The sequence below is a fragment of the Dendrobates tinctorius genome, unplaced genomic scaffold (assembly GCF_039654945.1).
Source record: "Dendrobates tinctorius isolate UK_male_01 unplaced genomic scaffold, ASM3965494v1 ptg000432c, whole genome shotgun sequence".
NCBI lineage: Eukaryota > Metazoa > Chordata > Amphibia > Anura > Dendrobatidae > Dendrobates > Dendrobates tinctorius.
Genome location: NW_027362095.1, coordinates 489,492 through 508,085, shown reverse-complemented (window position 1 = coordinate 508,085; position 18,594 = coordinate 489,492). Strand labels below are relative to the sequence as shown.

Here is an 18,594-nt window from a genome sequence, read left to right as displayed (position 1 = left end):
CCTTTCACGTGTAAAGCGAACGTGATAACTGCTACACTACAGAAACCAACCGATTCAAACAAACAAAAAATGCTGTGGTCATGGCAAGCAATAAATAACAAGCACTGAAAGTCAAAAAGATCGTTTTCCAAGAGAAAAAGCTGTGTTTCTGCCCAGTTTCGAACTGGGGACCTTTCGCGTGTGATGCGAACGTGATAACCGCTACACTACAGAAACCGGATGCAAGCGCTTACTGTGGTGACAACAAGCAATCGAGATCAAGAACTGAAAGTCAAAAGCTTGGATACCAAAGGGTAACAGCGTGTTTCTGCCCAGTTTCGAACTGGGGACCTTTCGCGTGTTAGGCGAACGTGATAACCACTACACTACAGAAACCGGCTGCGGAAGGTTACTGTGGTCATGACGCACCATTGAGAACAAAGACTCAACGTCAAAAGCTTTAATATCAACGCCTAATGTCATGCTTCTATCCAGTTTCGAACTGGGGACCGGTCGCGTGTGAGGTGAACGTGACAACAACTACACTTCAGAAACTCCATGCAAAGCTAAAGATGTTTAAACATGCTGAAATGAACTTGAAAAAGAAAAAAACAGCCAGCCAAAGTCAAGAGGTCTTCCTCTATGTCTGAAGACAGGACAAAGTGCATTTTGCAACACAGGAACCTTTCATTTGTCAGGCTATTAGAGAAAAAGAACAAACAGGGAAACAAAACCATGCTCCACAAAGCATTCTCATGCCTTTGTCCAAAAGTCAAAAAGAAAAAGCACCTAGATGCCTGCTTTCGCACCTTGATCCTATCAGGTGTTACTTGAATTAGGAACACTTAGACACTGTCAAAAACACACATGCTTGCCAAAAGCAAAAACGGGTAGAAATAATCACATTGGTAAAAGTAATGCTCATTAAACCAGCAATAGAATATGCTAACTAAGGCTAATTAAGCCAACAATATACGTTTGTGATCAAAATAAAGAAAAGCCACATGTTTCTGCCGGGGATCAAAACAGGGAACTTTCAGGAGGATGGCAAACAGGACAATCACTACACTACAGTAACCAGACAAGAGCGTTTACTGTGGTCATGGCAAGCATTAAAGATCAAGCACTCATTGTCAAAAGCACTAGTTTGCAAGAGGAACGCTGTGTTTCTGCCCAGTTTCGAACTGAGGACCTTTCGCGTGTAAAGCGAACGTGATAACCGCTACACTACAGAATCCAACCGATTCAAGCAAACAAAAAATGCTGTGGTCATGGCAAGCAATAAAGAACAAGCACTGAAAGTCAAAAAGATCATTTTCCAAGAGTAAAAGCTGTGTTTCTGCCCAGTTTCGAACTGGGGACCTTTCGCGTGTGAGTCGAACGTGATAACCGCTACACTACAGAAACCGGATGCAAGCACTTACTGTGGTGACAACAAGCAATCGAGATCAAGAACTGAAAGTCAAAAGCTTGGATACCAAAGGGTAACAGCGTGTTTCTGCCCAGTTTCAAAATGGGGACCTTTCGCGTGTTAGGCGAACGTGATAACCACTACACTACAGAAACCGGCTGCGGAAGGTTAATGTGGTCATGACGAGCCATCGAGAACAAAGACTCAACGTCAAAAGCTTTAATATCAACGCCGAATGTCATGCTTCTATCCAGTTTCGAACTGGGGACCGTTCGCGTGTGAGGCGAACGTGATAACAGCTACACTACAGAAACCGGATGCAAGTGCTTACTTTGGTGACAACAAGCAATCGAGATCAAGAACTGAAAGTCAAAAGCTTGGATACCAAAGGGTAACAGCGTGTTTCTGCCCAGTTTCAAACTGGGGACCTTTCGCGTGTTAGGCGAACGTGATAACCACTACACTACAGAAACCGGATGCAAGTGTTTACTGTGGTGACAACAAGTAATCGAGATCAAGAACTGAAAGTCAAAAGCTTGGATACCAAAGGGTAACAGATTGTTTCGAACTGGGGACCTTTCGCGTGTTAGTCGAAAGTGATAACCACTACACTACAGAAACCGGCTGAGGAAGGTTACTGTGGTCATGACGAGCCATCGAGAACAAAGACTCAACGTCAAAAGCTTTAATATCAACACCTAATGTCATGCTTCTATCCAGTTTTGAACTGGGGACCGTTTGCGTGTGAGGTGAACGTGACAACCACTACACTTCAGAAACTCCATGCAAAGCTAAAGATGTTTAAACATGCTGAAATGAACTTGAAAAAGAAAAAAACAGCCAGCCAAAGTCAAGAGGTCTTCCTCTATGTCTGAAGACAGGACAAAGTGCATTTTGCAACACAGGAACCTTTCATTTGTCAGGCTATTGGAGAAAAAGAACAAACAGGGAAACAAAACCATGCTCCACAAAACATTCTCATGCCTTTGTCCAAAAGCCAAAAAGAAAAAGCACCTAGATGCCTGTTTTCGCACCTTGATCCTATCAGGTGTTACTTGAATTAGGAACACTTAGACACTGTCAAAAACACACATGCTTGCCAAAAGCAAAAACGGGTAGAAATAATCACATTGGTAAAAGTAATGCTCATTAAACCAGCAATAGAATATGCTAACTAATGCTAATTAAGCCAACAATATACATTTGTGATCAAAATAAAGAAAAGCCACATGTTTCTGCCCGGGATCAAAACAGGGAACTTTCAGGAGGATGGTGATAGGAACTGAAGGAGTTAAATTGAGTTCTGTCTATGTTGCATTTTCTTGTTTAAAACTTATCTTTTCTGTTCCCTTGTGAACCAAGGTCAAATACTCCTGCTTTTTAGCCTACATGACTTTCTTTGTAGAAAACAAGTTGTGAAATCATTTTTTATACTGCGCATGTCTGTAAATGTTTAAATTCTTTGCTATAAAAGATGGAAGCCTAACTGATAAGCCAGAGGCGTATTGGCAGGCATCCCGAGTGGTATTATACAGCTTGTGTCTGTGTTATCCTTCTCGACGAAGCAATCAATTAGAGACATATGGTGCCTTACACCCAAGAACATCGGTCCTTCAGAAGAAAGAGATATCTGAGGGATCCCGACAGTTTCCTGGCGCCCGAAACAGGGACCTTATATATGCACCTCTCCAAGACTATCCGATCTACAGACCACTCCAGTTACTGATGAAATTGTGAACAGCAGACCTAAACACCTGGCCAGGTAAGAGATCAATTCTTCTCTTCTCTGCTCTTCATAATCTATCATTATAACTAAGGTCCGTATCAAGGGGAATCTAGTAGAGGAGGGGGCCATAAAATTAGGTCCATATAAGAACTCTGAGGAAATCGGGTGTGACACGCATATGTAATTCCTGTCCGAATGAGAGGCTATTGCAGATTCTGCCTGTGTACTGCTATTTTTAGGAGAAGAACTGATGCAAATCATAACGGGTATGGTGATTGGACATTTGCAGGGACAACCCCAGACACAAACATAAAAAGTTTCATCACTTCAAGAAGGGAGAACAGTGGTGGGTATTGTTAGCATTGAATACACATGTCCCATTGAGTGACATGTTGAGAGGTCTGACATTACGGAATATAAGGCTGGGTGAACAGTTCATACTGCGCAGCCCGGACGGACAAGTTTTTCACAATAGACGGTTCCGCACTAGGAATAGAGGAGGTTGTTGAGTGACTGCCTTGATTTGAAGGACTGTGGAAAGTAGACAAATAAGCTGCACAGTAGGTATTCGTTCAAAGAGTGGTGATATTGCCTAACTGGGTCATGTGACAGCGTCCTTTCGGGGAGGTCACCGCCTAAGCTTAAATCAACACCCTTTACGAATAAACCTTGTGACAGATAAGAGTGTGACCGAATGAGCACAGGACCACGAAATGAGCCTGTGACAGGATATGACTGAAGAACCCCGATAAATGGATACTTTGTTTACAATCCTGTGTGTTGTGGGAGTGTTACTGTTCGGATGCTACCTAGCATATAAGTACACGAGACACGTAGTACAAGGAGGAACAGACACCCCGTTTAACCTGTTGGCACCTTAGGAAGAAGGTAACGAGGTATAGTAGAGCCTAGTCTTGAGCTTACCCAATACACCACCTAAGGCAGGGGACTAACAGGAAGAAACAAGAGAAACAGGATAGAAAGATGGGGAACAGTCAGGGAAAGACACCTGAAGAAGGAGACCGGTTATGTGATATAATTGAGGATAGATATGGAAGTAGTGCAGCAAAGAACCTGGAAAAAGTATTAATCAAATCCAAAGTGCAAGATAGGCAGGCTGTGTGAATCCTTGTATATATGTCTATGAGAACCTTTGAATAAGATGAGAGATGAGTAATTGAGTAAAAAAAAAATCAAAAAAAAAAAATCAGTGAATGAGCACGTATGAATGAATCATCACACATCATTTTTGTGTCAAGAGATTTGTGACCTTTCTAGTTGTGGTGGAATCCCGGACAGATGCGTTATAGATATTTCAAATCTACATCTGAGACTGAATGAATTGAGTAATGATATAGTTCGTGTTATATGTGGCATTACATTGTAAAGTTTCCTGAATGCATTTGGCCAGAAAAAGGGCAAGGCATGGTTAATCTCATTATACAGTTATCTACCCTTACAGTGAAATCCCGTGATTTTGAGTTTCTTTGTAGAAATTGATTTTGATAAGTCTAAAGAACTACAGAATTCTGTGAAGGACGACGCTGCATTCTGACGGGAGGGAGGAAAGATGGCGCTGCGCAGTTTTTCTTCTCCCTTCGCTCTTATCTCTGCTGAGTGTGAGCTGTGCTCAAAATTCTCTGTAATTCTATCCGTAAGGTACGCGCTGAAAGATTTGTGCATTTTAAAGCAACAGTACTTAATTGAAGATTGGAAGTTAAAAGTAAGATATGGTGCCTAATTTAGAAGGGAATTGTAAGTGATTGTTTGGTCATTGTAAGTGATTGCTTGGTCATTAATGTGTTTGAACCTGCTTCTAGTTGTGTGATTGATTTGTATAGCAAATTGTGTCAAATTACAAAAGACAGAGCAGGAAGGAAGCAGTAAAACAAGTGGGACAAATATTGAAAAAGGCAAAAATACTAGAGTGTGAATGTTTGGATGTACAAAAAGGCACAGACAAGGGAAGAAAATAGCAAGTGAATAAATGATGCTTGAGAATGTGCAGCAGTATGGAAGGTGTATTATGAATGTTTGATTGACAAAGTGTAACCAGAGACCCAGACAAAACAGATGGACTTGTAAACACTGTGGTCAGACTCAGACAAACCCAGACTGAATAGCTACTTGTGTGACCTGTGCTACTGACCTAAGCGAATTGCACTAAATCCTATCCAGACAAGATCATAAGAAGCTGACATAATAGTGTGGATAGTGGGTAGTGGGGACATTGGCCCTTGAGGAGTAAGCTGACAGTAGACATCAGACGACCAACCCCATCAGGACCTAGAAGTGTGACTAGAATAAGAAAGATGCAGGAGTATTGTCCCTGGAGCCCCTCTGACCAGCTAGCTTTGCTGAAGCAGCTGCCTGACCCTGAAGACCAACCATTCCTGTTTTACAGACACATAAAGGAAGTACAGCAGACATATAAGTGTACCTGGGCAGACCTAGAGAGGTTGGTGAGTTTAAAGGCAGGTGACGCACTAGGACATATAATTAAGACACACACAGATGTGACAAAGAATCAGGCTTGGGGCATGGATGATAAATCTGCACGATCTGGGGAGACGTACTGTGAGTCACTAAGACAATGGGCTGCAGTGGAACAATCAGAGCAGTCTGTACTCCTGACTAATGTGACACAGCAAAAAGGAGAGAGTGTAGAGATGTACTTTGGACGGTTACAGCTGAAATGGGCAGACATGGGGTACATTTGCATAAACCCACTTGATGTTAGAATACTGGTGAATGCATTCATTGACGGTATGAACAAAGACTTACGAGACGCAGTACAGACAGCCAGACCTGAATGGAGACATGTAGATCTGAAAGACCTCCTTAAGGTAGCTAAAGAAATTGAGCAAACAAGGACAATAAAACGACCTGTCATGTATGCTGGAGCACAAGGAAAAAAGTGGAGACGTAATAGGGAAGGCATGTGAGATGACACTGACGTTTCTTTTGACAATCTATTCCCCACATGACATCCATGCCATACTCCTACAAGTTCAACCAAAACATCTGTCTATGGCCAGATAGCTCCAACTTGAGTGTGCTCTACTAATTCCTGAGTATGTCACTCCTCACAAGATGTAACGTTCTGAATCCAGCCACCCTCCTGCCTGTGGATTCAGAAAAGGGGGAATTGGTGACCGTATTAGCAAGTGAGGAAGGATACTTTGACATGACGCATGAACATGTCTGCATAGAACTGATGAGTCAGGAGACAGTTGGGTTTGCACACATTCATGAAAAACCTGTTCCTAATGCAGACTTTGAGTTTCTTTTTTGTAGATGGCCCCAGATACCACCAGGATGGACGATTCTACACTGGATATGCAGTAGTATACTGACATGAGGTAATCCGAGCGGAACCACTCTCTCCTCACATGTCGGCGCAGGAGGCAGAGTTGAAGGCACTCACTGAGGCGTGTAGAGCTGCTGCAGGTAAAGTCGCTAATATTTTCACAGATTCGAAGCCCATTAAAAATGCAGAGCTGGTGAAACAATTGATGGAGGCATTGATGTTACCAGTCCAGTTTGGCATTGTCAAGGTAAAAGCACACACAAAGGTGACTCCGTGGAGGTAGAGGGCAATAGAAGGGCGAACGAGGCTGCTAAAATAGCACAAGGCAGCCTAGAGAGAGCAGTGGACGGTGGCGGGGAGTCAGCGTATTCCAGCCACATTGGGTCTAGATGTCCTGAAATCCCTCCAGCAAAAGGCTGCCCAAACAGAGAAGGTACACCAGGGGAGACTAGGAGCTGAGCTGAACTCAAATGGAGTATGGGAGAATAAGGATAAAATGTGCCCACCAAAGTCCCTGTTCCCAATCATGGCGCAAGCAGCACATGGCCCCAATCACACCTCAAAAAGTCACATGTGTGCCATGGTAGATGCCTTCTGGATCGCTCCTGGTTTCAGTTACGCAGCCGCGAAACTTGTACAATCATGCCTCATCTGTGCACAGCACAACCCAGGTAAAACAGTAAAAGTCCCTAAGAAAGCGACACCTAGGCCTCTCTACCCATTTCAGAGACGGCAGATTGACGACATACAGCTACCAAGGTAGGAGTGTATGCAAATATCCTAGTATGTGTAGATCTCTTCTCTGGATGGCCAGAGGCCTACCCGGTGAAAACGGCTACAGCTCGAGCTACTGCAAAGAAACTGGTGATGGAACTAGTACCACGATTCGGTGTCCCTGAAACAATTGAATCAGACAGAGGTACACACTTTACTGCTGAGGTAATGCAAAATGTAATGCAAATGATAGGTGTAGAACAAGCATTTCATACACCCTACCACCCACAGAGTTCAGGGAAGGTAGAAAGAATGAACGGGACACTAAAAATGAAAATACAGAAAACCATGGAGCAGACCCATAGACCATGGCCAGAGTGTCTCCCATTAGCATTATTCTCAGTAGGGTACACACCCATGGGGAAAGCTAAACTGTCACCCTTCGAGATACTGTTTGGAAGACCACCAAACACAGGGTTGTACTACCCACAGGTCTTAACACTCAATGTGGATAATTTGACAAGTTATGTAATCCAGTTGCAAAAGCATTTAACTCAAATGCATTCTCTAGTTTTCTCTTCCATTCCAGATCCAGATAGTGTGGAAGGAACTCACTGTCTGCAACCTGGTGATTACGTATATGTCAAGAAACACTCCAGAAAGACCCTTGAACCCCGATATCAGGGACCTTACCAAATACTCCTGACAACGCCTACTTCTGTTAAGTTGGAAGGACGACCAACCTGGATCCACGCATCACATTGCAAACTAGCCACAGGAATTAACAAAGCATAAGAGTGCATAATGTTTTGGTTTAGTTTTGTTGCATTATCTGTAATAATGGTAGCTGCATGGGACAGTCTAAATTCTCCAATGTCCTTGAATAATAAGTTTATACAACATCATGAAAAATTACTGAATGATAGGTTAAATGACACTCAGCCTCCAGCAGATTGCTGGATCTGCACACATTCACCAGTATCAGCCACTAGTATTCCGTTCCTTGTTATTCCTGTGCCACCCGAGGAATTATTTGCCTGGACCAGTTGTTCTGATACACTTGCTAATAATGCCACAAATAATGTGAAGTTATGGAACACAACTGTTGGAATACCTATTGTGGGATGGGTAGGATACCCTTGGTGGCAGGGTAACCTTTCAGGAAGTAATGCACACCTTCAATATCTGGCATATAAAGGGGGGGCTCGGGTACCCAGGAATAGAACTCGATTAACCTACCTGGGGCAAATTCCAATGTATGGCCTACAAGTTAGTTTTAATGTAACTTCCCACTCTACTGATGCCTTCAAACCAATACTGCTAGAAAGAAGGTTGCATAACACGTCCTGGGAGTATTCCAATTTATTTCCCCAGGGCAATAATGAAACTTGTTTTAATATTTCAGGTAATATACCTTGCAACGAGTCATCTGGATATGAGAAAGGAATTCCCACCTGTGGAAATCCCGATGTAGGCTATTGTAGCCCTTTAGGACAACTTCCAAATTGGTGTATGCTTCAGAATGTATCTGCGTTCATAGATTTGGTTCATAGACTGGTATTACAACATTCAGCCCTATGGGACCTACCTAGTGACATGTACTGGATATGTGGAGACAATGCATATAAATGGTTACCAGTAGGGGTTTTAGGTTGACATCTCATTTCTGGCATGAAGGAGCGTACTCTTGTGATGACAGACGTGGCCTTAGTAACTGGGGGATGGAGAGGGTAAAAGAAGATACCTGTCTCCCTCGGGCAACCCGTCGGCCTGGGATAGTACCTGGTGAATAGGGCACTATCAGCTGTCGTTGCAGGATCCAGTGTTCCAGATTGTGAAGAATAAAGATGTCAAAGGGGGGAATGATAGGAACTGAAGGAGTTAAATTGAGTTCTGTCTATGTTGCATTTTCTTGTTTAAAACTTATCTTTTCTGTTCCCTTGTGAACCAAGGTCAAATACTCCTGCTTTTTAGCCTACATGACATTCTTTGTAGAAAACAAGTTGGGAAATCATTTTTTATACTGCGCATGTCTGTAAATGTTTAAATTCTTTGCTATAAAAGATGGAAGCCTAACTGATAAGCCAGAGGCGTCTTGGCAGGCATCCAGAGTGGTATTATACAGCTTGTGTCTGTGTTATCCTTCTCGACGGAGCAATCAATTAGAGACATATGGTGCCTTACACGCAAGAACATCGGTCCTTCAGAAGAAAGAGATATCTGAGGGATCCCGACAATGGCAAACAGGATAATCACTACACTACAGTAACCAGACAAGAGCATTTACTGTGGTCATGGCAAGCATTAAAGATCAAGCACTCATTGTCAAAAGCGCTAGTTTGCAAGAGAAAAGCTGTGTTTCTGCCCAGTTTCGAACTGGGGACCTATGGCGTGTGAGGCGAACGTGATAACCGCTACACTACAGAAACCTACAGATTCAAACAAACAAAAAATGCTGTGGTCATGGCAAGCAATAAAGAACAAGCACTGACAGTCAAAAAGATCGTTTTCCAAGATGAACGCTGTGTTTCTGCCCAGTTTCGAACTGGGGACCTATGGCGTGTGAGGCGAACGTGATAACCGCTACACTACAGAAACCAGATGCAAGCGCTTACTGTGGTGACAACAAGCAATCGAGATCAAGAACTGAAAGTCAAAAGCTTGGATACCAAAGAGTAACAGCGTGTTTCTGCCCAGTTTCGAACTGGGGACCTTTCGCGTGTTAGGCGAAAGTGATAACCACTACACTACTGAAACCGGCTGTGGAAGGTTACTGTGGTCATGACGAGCCATCGAGAACAAAGACTCAATGTCAAAAGCTTTAATATCAACGCCTAATGTCATGCTTCTATCCAGTTTCGAACTGGGGACCATTCGCGTGTGAGGTGAACGTGACAACCACTACACTTCAAAAACTCCATGCAAAGCTAAAGATGTTTAAACATGCTGAAATGAACTTGAAAAAGAAAAAAACAGCCAGCCAAAGTCAAGAGGTCTTCCTCTATGTCTGAAGACAGGACAAAGTGCATTTTGCAACACAGGAACCTTTCATTTGTCAGGCTATTGGAGAAAAAGAACAAACAGGGAAACAAAACCATGCTCCACAAAACATTCTCATGCCTTTGTCCAAAAGTCAAAAAGAAAAAGCACCTAGATGCCTGCTTTCGCACCTTGATCCTATCAGGTGTTACTTGAATTAGGAACACTTAGACACTGTCAAAAACACACATGCTTGCCAAAAGCAAAAACGGGTAGAAATAATCACATTGGTAAAAGTAATGCTCATTAAACCAGCAATAGAATATGCTAACTAAGGCTAATTAAGCCAACAATATACGTTTGTGATCAAAATAAAGAAAAGCCACATGTTTCTGCCCGGGATCAAAACAGGGAACTTTCAGGAGGATGGCAAACAGGACAATCACTACACTACAGTAACCAGACAAGAGCGTTTACTGTGGTCATGGCAAGCATTAAAGATCAAGCACTCATTGTCAAAAGCGCTAGTTTGCAAGAGGAACGCTGTGTTTCTGCCCAGTTTCGAACTGAGGACTTTTCACGTGTAAAGCAAACGTGATAACCGCTACACTACAGAAAACAACCAATTCAAACTAACAAAAAATGCTGTGGTCATGGCAAGCAATAAAGAACAAGCACTGAAAGTCAAAAAGATCGTTTTCCAAGAGGAAAAGCTGTCTTTCTGCCCAGTTTCGAACTGGGGACCTTTCGCGTGTGAGGCGAACGTGATAACCGCTACACTACAGAAACCAGATGCAAGCGCTTACTGTGGTCACAACAAGCAATCAAGATCAAGAACTGAAAGTCAAAAGCTTGGATACCAAAGGGTAACAGCGTGTTTCTGCCCAGTATCGAACTGGGGACCTTTCGCGTGTTAGGCGAACGTGATAACCACTACACTACAGAAACCGGCTGCGGAAGGTTACTGTGGTCATGACGAGCCATCGAGAACAAAGACTCAACGTCAAAAGCTTTAATATCAACGCCTAATGTCATGCTTCTGTAGGGAAGGTGACCTGATGGATGGACGGACTAGTCAGAGTGAAGAAAGATAGGTTTGCACAGTGTAGGTAGGAGTCAGTGATTACAGTGGGGAAACAACTAGGAAAGTGTAGTGGACGTGCAGTACCTTGGGATGACCATTAGATGGCAGGGTGGAGTGTGAGCAAAGGACTTTACAGCAGCTTAGGGCTTTAGAAACCGTTGGTCATGGGGGGCGTGGTGACAGTTAGAGTGACAGTTTCAAGGAACCGGGGGAGTTATAAATACTGAGGGAGGGTTCCAGAAAGATCCAGTCCCCAGGGGGAGCCCAGGTGACAGGAGGACTACGCCAGTCTGTGTGCCCTGAGGAGAATCCAGACCAGGGGGACTGAGGAGAGAGGACGTCAGGGGGGTGGTCCTGACAAGAAAGGACCGCAGTTGAGACGAGGTACTGGGTGTAAGACACCGTATGTGACACGACGACTGAGCAGTAGAAGCGCTGTTGGTTAATGGGCCTAAGGTGGCCACAGTGACGGAACTGTCAGGAGCGTCGACAGTAAAGGAGGGGACGGTGTGTGCAGACACGTCTCCAGTGTACGGTGTGAGAAGCGGCTCTGGAAACGGAGGGCCGCGAGGTGTGCCGTCAGTCGGACGGCAAGTGAAGAAATAAACTTGGACCTGTTGCACCCAGAATCTGCCTCCATCGTGTCTCTGTTGTCATCTCTGCGCGGTATAAAAGTAGGACCACCCCCCCAGCTCAGCACCCCACCACCGACCCTACATTTGGCGTAGTCAGCAGGATCGCCGCCGCTAATACCTCATCTTCTGCGGCAGACCTGCCTCAAAGAATGGAAAAGGACTTGGACTACTCTGTTTGGATTACAATTACCTGTGGATTACAAATGACCTACCTGTGGAATACAAATGGGAAGCGCTGTGGCGGATCTGTGTGGCCAGCAGAGGATCCGGGGCGGTACCAGGTACTGTGCAGTATGGCGGTGTTGCTTCAGCGCAGAGGAGAGGTCCGGGTGTTTGCAGTCGTGTTGAATGGACTGGGACCCCCTCCAACGTACCCCAAAAGGAAGCAGTATGTGCCTGGAAATCGACGCTTCCATATATTGGACCCTGACAGGATGGTGGAGAGGCCTGCCGACACCTCACCTCACAGAGGGAGTGGCACAGAAGAAAAACTTGGCTGCGGCTGTCTGATGCCATTCGAGTGCTGCCCAACGGACGGTATGAGACTCTGCAGGTGTCGGGGCATCGGCCGCCTAGAGTGGCAGTGGCGGCAGGGGATGGAGCTGTGCCAGAAGTCGCCCTCAGAGCCACGGGAGAGCAGCGGGATGCTGAGCTGGGGAGCGGAGCCTGAGCGGAGTCAGCGAAAACGGCCGCCACCAATACCAGCAGAGGACTTCTCAGCGGAGCCCCCGAGTTTAGGGGAAAAACCCGCGGGACAGTGGAGCAAGGGACGGAGGCTGCGGGTGAAGCCACGTATTGATGTGATGGAGGCCGCAGCGCCGGGGAAGGTGAGAGTACCCCCGGCACCACTAGTGCCTCCGCCAGCGGCCCTCATCATTCCGCCGCAGCACGCTGCCCCCTGCGCACCGGAAGGCCTGGGTACATCGGGCCCAGTGGTGTATGCAGAGTTGTGCGAGGCCCCTGCTCAAGTCCCTGAGGTACCCCGCCTGGAGCCGCCAGTGCGGAAGTCATCCAAAGAAGACGCTGCTGCGTTCCCCCTGCTGATAGCAGCTGCGTCGTTGGAACCGGCCGTTACTCCGGCTCCATTGGAAGTAGTGGATGCGGCCTGTCCTGAGGCCGCGGTTATGCCGCTGCTGAAGTCGACTGCGGCCGACTTAGTGGGCCTTGTGATTCCAGCCTCCAAGGACCCGGTTGTCCCCATTTGCCACCTGGCCCCAGCGGCTGTTGAGCTGCAGGAATCATCGGCCGCCTCTGATCCACGTCCTTCCTCGGTTAAGTCCCGCCCACCGGACTCCAGGGCTCATGCCGGACCCTCTGTTTGGGTCGCAGGAGTTATAGAGAAGAAGAGGGCCAGGGGGCAGGAAGTCTGGAACCTGCTCCATGAGAGGGGAGAGGCTGGCATGGCGGCTGCACGACCCCCGGGATGGCTCGTTTATACTATCTTGCAGAAAGGGACACTTCTTGCATCCTGGGAGCTCCACGGTTGTGGGGTTCCATACTACTGACCACCGAAAGGAGGATTGAACTGTCAGGAGTTCGTTGTGCAGGTCAAAAGGACAGTTCGCGGTCAGCTTTTAAAAAAAAAAAGAAATGTTTATCTGTGATTTTTATGTCTGTTTTTCTATGTTCCTCTTACAGGATAGATTGTGTTTACTTTTTAGACTGACAGAGCGCGGGATACTTAGAAGAGAGGGAGTGTCCATGTCCAAGGAAGGGAGGAGGAAAGGAGACTTGCAATGTTATGTTATATTTTGGTTTTAAAAGCAAGAAAAAAAAAATTATAAAAATGGGTACTTGTGCTATTATAAAGTTGTTTAATGTATAATATGCCAAAGTAAATGCAACAGGTCCGGGTAAGGGAAGGTCTGCGGGACCAAAGGAAAGTGTGAGATCCGGTAGGGATCTAAGAGTTGAGGAGGTCTGGGAGACCGGGACGCCGACCATGACATGTAATTGAAAGAAGGAAAATGAGTTGGAAGACGTGAGAAAGACAGCCGTCCTAGGTCAGGTCCCCAACACCACGGACACCCCTGAAGAAGGAAAGGCGGGCGCCGGCAATGATCTGGTAGGTGAGTGGCCTCGATCATGGCGTACCGGATAGTGAAAGGTAACAGTAGGGGAGAGTAGGGGAAAGATACACGCCGTAGAGAGAATACGGGTGTACCTTGCCCAATTTGAAAGACATTGTCATGTGGCGTGCGCGCTGGTGAGTAGCAGTAGGCTGCTCAGAGCATAGTGCTCCCAGTATGGTTCGGCCCCCGCAGATAGTGGGTTTGGCTCAACTTCTGGTCCGACAACAGAATGTAGGTGTAGATTCAGAACGACGAAGGCAGGGATGACGATTGTCGAGGACGACAATGGACAAAGGAAGGGGGAGTGTAGGGAAGGTGACCTGACGGATGGACGGACTAGTCAGAGTGAAGAAAGATAGGTTTGCACAGTGTAGGTAGGAGTCAGTGATTACAGTGGGGAAACAACTAGGAAAGTGTAGTGGACGTGCAGTACCTTGGGATGACCATTAGATGGCAGGGTGGAGTGTGAGCAAAGGACTTTACAGCAGCTTAGGGCTTTAGAAACCATTGGTCATGGGGGGCGTGGTGACAGTTAGAGTGACAGTTTCAAGGAACCGGGGGAGTTATAAATACTGAGGGAGGGTTCCAGAAAGATCCAGTCCCCAGGGGAAGCCCAGGTGACAGGAGGACTACGCCAGTCTGTGTGCCCTGAGGAGAATCCAGACCAGGGGGACTGAGGAGAGAGGACATCAGGGGGGTGGTCCTGACAGGAAAGGACCGCAGTTGAGACGAGGTACTGGGTGTAAGACACCGTATGTGACACGACGACTGAGCAGTAGAAGCGCTGTTGGTTAATGGGCCAAAGGTGGCCACAGTGACGGAACTGTCAGGAGCGTCGACAGTAAAGGAGGGGACGGTGTGTGCAGACACGTCTCCAGTGTACGGTGTGAGAAGCGGCTCTGGAAACGGAGGGCCGCGAGGTGTGCCGTCAGTCGGACGGCAAGTGAAGAAATAAACTTGGACCTGTTGCACCCAGAATCTGCCTCCATCGTGTCTCTGTTGTCATCTCTGCGCGGTATAAAAGTAGGACCACCCCACCACCACCGACACTACACTTCTATCCAGTTTCGAACTGGGGACCGTTCGCGTGTGAGGTGAACGTGACAACCACTACACTTCTGAAACTCCATGCAAAGCTAAAGATGTTTAAACATGCTGAAATGAACTTGAAAAAGAAAAAAACAGCCAGCCAAAGTCAAGAGGTCTTCCTCTATGTCTGAAGACAGGACAAAGTGCATTTTGCAACACAGGAACCTTTCATTTGTCAGGCTATTGGAGAAAAAGAACAAACAGGGAAACAAAACCATGATCCACAAAACATTCTCATGCCTTTGTCCAAAAGCCAAAAAGAAAAAGCACCTAGATGCCTGCTTTCGCACCTTGATCCTATCAGGTGTTACTTGAATTATGAACACTTAGACACTGTCAAAAACACACATGCTTGCCAAAAGCAAAAACGGGTAGAAATAATCACATTGGTAAAAGTAATGCTCATTAAACCAGCAATAGAATATGCTAACTAAGGCTAATTAAGCCAACAATATACGTTTGTGATCAAAATAAAGAAAAGCCACATGTTTCTGCCCGGGATCAAAACAGGGAACTTTCAGGAGGATGGCAAACAGGACAATCACTACACTACAGTAACCAGACAAGAGCGTTTACTGTGGTCATGGCAAGCATTAAAGATCAAGCACTCATTGTCAAAAGCGCTAGTTTGCAAGAGGAACGCTGTGTTTCTGCCCAGTTTCGAACTGAGGACTTTTCGCCTGTAAAGCAAATGTGATAACCGCTACACTACAGAAACCAACCGGTTCAAGCAAGCAAAAAATGCTGTGGTCATGGCAAGCAATAAAGAACAAGCACTGAAAGTCAAAAAGATCGTTTTCCAAGAGAAAAAGCTGTGTTTCTGCCCAGTTTCGAACTGGGGACCTTTCGCGTGTGAGGCGAACTTGATAACCGCTACACTACAGAAACCGGATGCAAGCGCTTACTGTGGTGACAACAAGCAATCGAGATCAAGAACTGAAAGTCAAAAGCTTGGATACCAAAGGGTAACTGCGTGTTTCTGCCCAGATTCGAACTGGGGACCTTTCGCGTGTTAGGCGAACGTGATAACCACTACACTACAGAAACCGGCTGGGGAAGGTTACTGTGGTCATGACGAGCCATCGAGAACAAAGACTCAACGTCAAAAGCTTTAATATCAACGCCTAATGTCATGCTTCTATCCAGTTTCGAACTGGGGACCGTTCGCGTGTGAGATGTACGTGACAACCACTACACTTCAGAAACTCCATGCAAAGATAAAGATGTTTAAACATGATGAAATGAACTTGAAAAAGAAAAAAACAGCCAGCCAAAGTCAAGAGGTCTTCCTCTATGTCTGAAGACAGGACAAAGTGCATTTTGCAACACAGGAACCTTTCATTTGTCAGGCTATTGGAAAAAAGAACAAACAGGGAAACAAAACCATTTTCCACAAAACATTCTCATGCCTTTGTCCAAAAGCCAAAAAGAAAAAGCACCTAGATGCCTGCTTTCGCACCTTGAGCCTATCAGGTGTTAATTGAATTAGAATCATAGAGTTGGAAGGGACCTCCTGGGCCATCTGGTCCAACCCCCTGCTCAAAGCAGGATTCGCTAAATCATCCCAGTCAGATATCTGTCCAGCCTCTGTTTGAAGACTTCCAATGAAGGAGAACTCACTACTTCTCGTGTCAGCCTGTTCCACTCATTGATCACTCTAACTGTCAACAAGTTTTTTCTAATATCTAATCTGTGTCTCCTCCCATTCAGTTTCATCCCATTGCTTCTAGTCTTTCCTTGTGCAAATGAGAATAAATTTGATCCTTCTACAATGTGACAGCCCTTTAGATATTTGTATACAGCTATTAAGTCTCCTCTCAGTCTTCTCTTTTGCAAACTAAACATTCCCAAATCCTGCAACCTTTCCTCATAAGACAGGGTTTGCAGACCGGTCACCATTCTGGTCGCTCTTTTCTGAACTTGCTCCAGTTTGTTGATGTCTTTTTTAAAATGTGGTGCCCAAAACTGGACACAATATTCCAGATGAGGTCTGACCAAAGAGGAGTAGAGGGAAATAATGACTTCACGTGATCTAGACTGTATGCTTCTGTTAATACATCCTAGAATTGCATTTGCCTTTTTTGCTGCTGCATCACACTGTTGACTCATATTCAGTCTGTGATCTATTAGTATACCCAAGTCTTTTTCACATGTGCTGTCACTTAGCCCTATTCCTCCCATTCTATATATGCTTTTTTCATTTTTATTGCCCAGATGTAGTACTTTGCATTTCTCCCTGTTAAAAACCATTCTGTTAGTTGCTGCCCACTTCTCCAGTTTATTTAAATCTTTTTGAATCCTCTCTCTCTCTTCTCTAGTATTAGCTATCCCTCCTAGCTTTGTGTCATCAGCAAATTTAATCAGTTTACCCTCAATTCCTTCATCTAAATCGTTGATAAAGATGTTGAACAATACAGGGCCCAGGACAGAGCCCTGTGGTACCCCACTTGAGACATTCTTCCAACTGGATGTGCAGCCATTTACGACCACTCTTTGGGTCCGATCACTAAGCCAGTTATGAATCCACCTAACAGTTGCCTTGTCCATTCCATACTTAGTCATTTTTTCAATAAGGATTGTATGAGAGACTTTGTCAAATGCTTTGCTGAAGTCAAGATATACTATATCTACAGCATTTCCTTGATCCACCCAATCAGTGATACCATCATAGAAGGAAATTAAATTAGTGTGACATGACTTATTAGTTACAAACCCATGCTGACTCTGTATAATCACTTCATTCTTATCCAGGTATTGACATACATGTTGTTTAATAATTTGTTCAAAGATCTTTCCTGGTATAGAAGTCAGACTCACCAGCCTATAGTTGCCTGGGTCCACCTTCTTCCCCTTTTTGAAGATAGGAACAACATTTGCTCTTCTCCAGTCTTCTGGCACTCTGGGGTGTAATTCATCTGGACCTGGAGACTTGAATTCATTTAGGTTAGCTAAGTGTTTTCTCACTATCTTTCTGTTTATAGATATCCTGGATTCTTCTATTCCCTTAATAGCACAGTGAATAACAGTTGATGTTACATTTCCTTTCTGAGAGAAAACAGATGCAAAATAGGAATTTAAAAGTTCAGCCTTCTCAACATCCTGTCTTACCATTTCATCATTTTCATCCTGTAAAAATCCTATAGCATCTTTGACTTTTCTTTTACTTTTGACATATCCCCAAAATCCTTTATTATTGCTTTTGACATCTCTTGCAAGCCTCAATTCATTTTCAGCTTTAGCTAATCTGATTTGTGCCCTGCAGGTTCTGCAGACAGAATTATATTCTTCTTTAGATATGCCTCCGTCTTTCCATTTTATAAACATTTTTTTCTTCCTTTTTAGCATGTGCTTAAGTTCTGTGTTCATCCATCCTGGTTTCCTTAAATGCTTCCTATTCTTCCCTCTTTTCGGAATTGTTAACAACTGTGCTTTGAGAATTTCATTTTTCAAGATTTCCCATCCTTCCTGGACATTTTTGTCTTTAAGGATATCCAGCCATTGGATCCCTCCAATTCTCTTTCTGAATCCCTTAAAATCTGCCTTTCTGAAATCTAACCTTGACGTCTGAGTCTTCACAGGTCTTCCGCCTCTAGTT

The 18,594-nt window shown here is 44.9% G+C and overlaps 8 non-coding genes across 8 annotated transcripts; all 8 read right to left on the bottom strand.

Moving 5' to 3' along the window:
- Positions 1–143: 143 nt before the first annotated feature.
- TRNAV-CAC (transfer RNA valine (anticodon CAC)) lies at positions 144–216 on the bottom strand. The gene has a single exon. It is a non-coding gene; the product is annotated as a tRNA-Val (tRNA).
- Positions 217–302: 86 nt separating this feature from the next.
- Positions 303–375, bottom strand: TRNAV-AAC (transfer RNA valine (anticodon AAC)). Its single transcript has one exon. It is a non-coding gene; the product is annotated as a tRNA-Val (tRNA).
- Positions 376–1,143: 768 nt separating this feature from the next.
- On the bottom strand, positions 1,144–1,216 carry TRNAV-UAC (transfer RNA valine (anticodon UAC)). The gene has a single exon. It is a non-coding gene; the product is annotated as a tRNA-Val (tRNA).
- A 97-nt stretch (positions 1,217–1,313) lies between these two features.
- Positions 1,314–1,386, bottom strand: TRNAV-CAC (transfer RNA valine (anticodon CAC)). The gene has a single exon. It is a non-coding gene; the product is annotated as a tRNA-Val (tRNA).
- Positions 1,387–1,790: 404 nt separating this feature from the next.
- TRNAV-AAC (transfer RNA valine (anticodon AAC)) lies at positions 1,791–1,863 on the bottom strand. Its single transcript has one exon. It is a non-coding gene; the product is annotated as a tRNA-Val (tRNA).
- Positions 1,864–10,833: 8,970 nt separating this feature from the next.
- Positions 10,834–10,908, bottom strand: TRNAV-CAC (transfer RNA valine (anticodon CAC)). The gene has a single exon. It is a non-coding gene; the product is annotated as a tRNA-Val (tRNA).
- Positions 10,909–10,994: 86 nt separating this feature from the next.
- TRNAV-AAC (transfer RNA valine (anticodon AAC)) lies at positions 10,995–11,067 on the bottom strand. The gene has a single exon. It is a non-coding gene; the product is annotated as a tRNA-Val (tRNA).
- A 4,906-nt stretch (positions 11,068–15,973) lies between these two features.
- On the bottom strand, positions 15,974–16,046 carry TRNAV-AAC (transfer RNA valine (anticodon AAC)). The gene has a single exon. It is a non-coding gene; the product is annotated as a tRNA-Val (tRNA).
- Positions 16,047–18,594: the final 2,548 nt, after the last annotated feature.